We start from the raw sequence: 2,762 nt of genomic DNA, 5'->3' as shown, positions 1-2,762 counted from the left end.
TATACTATAATAAATTTTAGTAGTCTATAATAATAATTATTTAGTTATAAATATTATTTTACTGATTTGGACCTAGCATATATAGTCACTAAGGAATCTGATAGGAAGCTTTATTTGTAAACGATTGCCGTTAGGAACATGTTTTAAACCCGTTGACCACATTTCACATGCCAAACTTGTCACAACTCAACATGCTGCTTTTGCACTTCTTATTCATGTAAGTGTTATTTTACACTTCTTCTACCTAAGAAGATATTTGATAACTTGTGAAAGATAACAGTATATCATATTTGAACATTACCTGACCTTGTCATCCATTACTAGTGAGGAAGAGACTTCATGTCTATGTCAAATTACACGGAAGGATCTGGCCAAATGCTGCTAGTTTACAATATTATTATATATCGCAACATCACAATGGACAACTTCTTCACCAGTATCCCTCTGGCTGAAAAGCTCCTTGAGAAGAACCTGACCATTGTGGGGACTCTTCGCCAGAAGAAGCCGGACATACCGCCTGTCATGAAGCTATCCAAATTGAGGGAGAAGCATAGCTCAGAATCTGGATTCATTGGCAACATGACCATGGTGAGCTATGTGCCGAAAAAGGGGAAAGCTGTTGTCCTCCTGAGCACCATGCATGAGGACAGAGCAGTGGATGACAACAGTGTAAAGAAGAAACCAGAAGTGATTCAGTAATATAACATAACAAATCAGGAGTGGACACAATGGATCGGATGGTTCCCTGAACGGTTGGTGCCGGAGTTCACATGCAAGTGGAGAACATGGAGGAGGCCCATGGTGCTCTGGCACAATGTGCTTGATGTTGCCACCCTCATTGCCTACTCCATCTTTACTGCACAACACCCTGATTACATGGGTGGTGTGACCAATGTACGGCGGCGTTTCATCAAGGAGCTGGGCAAAGAGCTTGTCATGCCACATACACTATATGAAAAAAGTATTAACCCTCCTGTTGTCTTCGGGTCAAATCTGACCGATTTACTACTTTCATCAATCATAACTTTTTTGTTTTACATTCGATTACATTAAGGCGTTATGATATCCTTCACAGTAGACATTTGAACATATAGAATTGCTGATCACCACTTTCATTGAATTTTGGATGATTTAGTCAACTTTGTAACAACCATGGTGTACCGCCATAAAGAAAAGGAATTAGTAACCATCCGGATCAGCTAAAACACACACACAAATACACACACACATACTCTAGATGTGTCCCCCCAACTTATGTCCCCAATCCCCCCCCATGTGAATCCCACCTGGCACTCACAAACACAAACACACACACACACACACACACACACACCACACACACACACACACACACACACACACACACACACACACACACACACACACACACAGGGCGCCGTAAGGGGGTGAAAAGTTAGGGATTCTAAGGGCCCGTGACTGACAGGGGCCCCAAAACATTTTTAGAACATTAAGAAAACATGTTTAAGTAACCTTTCATCAATCATCAACAATTAACATTAATATAACGTCATATTGATGATGTACTCACTAAACTTACGATTCATTTAACTTATTTTCTTCCAAAAGTTAATTATCCAAAGCCTCGAAACCCCCCTATTTATATGTAATGGTTTGGTCCTGCCTCCAAACGCTGTGCGGCACCGCAGTGCTCTTTCTAGCAGAGAGTGAGAGCATGTGAGGAGGGATGCTAGTACTTACGTGTGTACGATGTCTCAACGACTAACAAAGTCAGGCTTTCAAAAAGAAAAGAAAGGAGAGAAAGACAAGAGAGAGAGTTTTTCAAAAGAAAAGGTGGGTGTGGTCCATGAGTGGTGGAAATTAGTCTGTTAGCTAAGCGTAGTCCATTGTAAATAATAATTGTATTTCACAGAAATGCTGAGGTTTTTCATTTCACTCCTCTTTTAGCTGACATTTAATAAATGCAGGTACATTTTTAGCAGCTATTCATACTAAATCAGTTGTCCCTCCCCCTGGTGCCAGGACCAACAGATCCATCTTTAGGCTCAGCAGCCCTGTCCCCCCATAAGGCTTTGCAGTCTTGCCATGCTGTCCATTGAAAGCCAGTTGGCTAGAAAGCTGGACTTCAAGGACTTGATCAGTGACTTTGCCTGTAAGAAGGCTAGGCGCTGGGCTCTTGGTGAGTAAGGCTGAGCCAGGGCTCGTAATAACTGTTAAAGGGCAAGGCTATGGTAACGATATTGGATCACTACACAAAGATGCATGATGAGAAAAAGACTGAGAACAGGTAATAGGCTCTGATTTAGCACCACCATCAGGCCTTTTCATTTCCATTTCCGTTTTGTTGTCCGTTTACACTTTAATACCCGCTTATTTTGTAGTTGGTATATTTAATTTTAAAATCTGCTGCTTATGTTATTTTTTTTGTTATAGCATTTTATAAATGATAATATTGGTGTTAATGTTCACTTTATTTTAATTTAAGAGGTCATGTAATATTTAAGTTATATTTATTTTGATTTTTGAATGTTCCATTCAAAATGTTATTAAAAAGGCATGTACACCATAAAGATGGACTATTGAGATCTATTGTCAGGAATGTTAGTGTTATATCAAATAGTGAATTATAATGCAGCAGAATGTTGCACGTCTGCACAGTGTTATATGTTCACAGCTCAGTGTCAGTAAATATTGTGCAGTTAGTATTGGACTACAAGATAGATGCAAGCCTGTACAGGTAGAGTTATTTAAAGCATAAATGAGTCGATTGGGTTCTGGCGGTG

Source organism: Gymnodraco acuticeps, unplaced genomic scaffold (genome assembly GCF_902827175.1).
Source record: "Gymnodraco acuticeps unplaced genomic scaffold, fGymAcu1.1, whole genome shotgun sequence".
Taxonomy (NCBI): Eukaryota; Metazoa; Chordata; class Actinopteri; order Perciformes; family Bathydraconidae; genus Gymnodraco; species Gymnodraco acuticeps.
Note: the sequence above shows the minus strand (reverse complement) of the source record.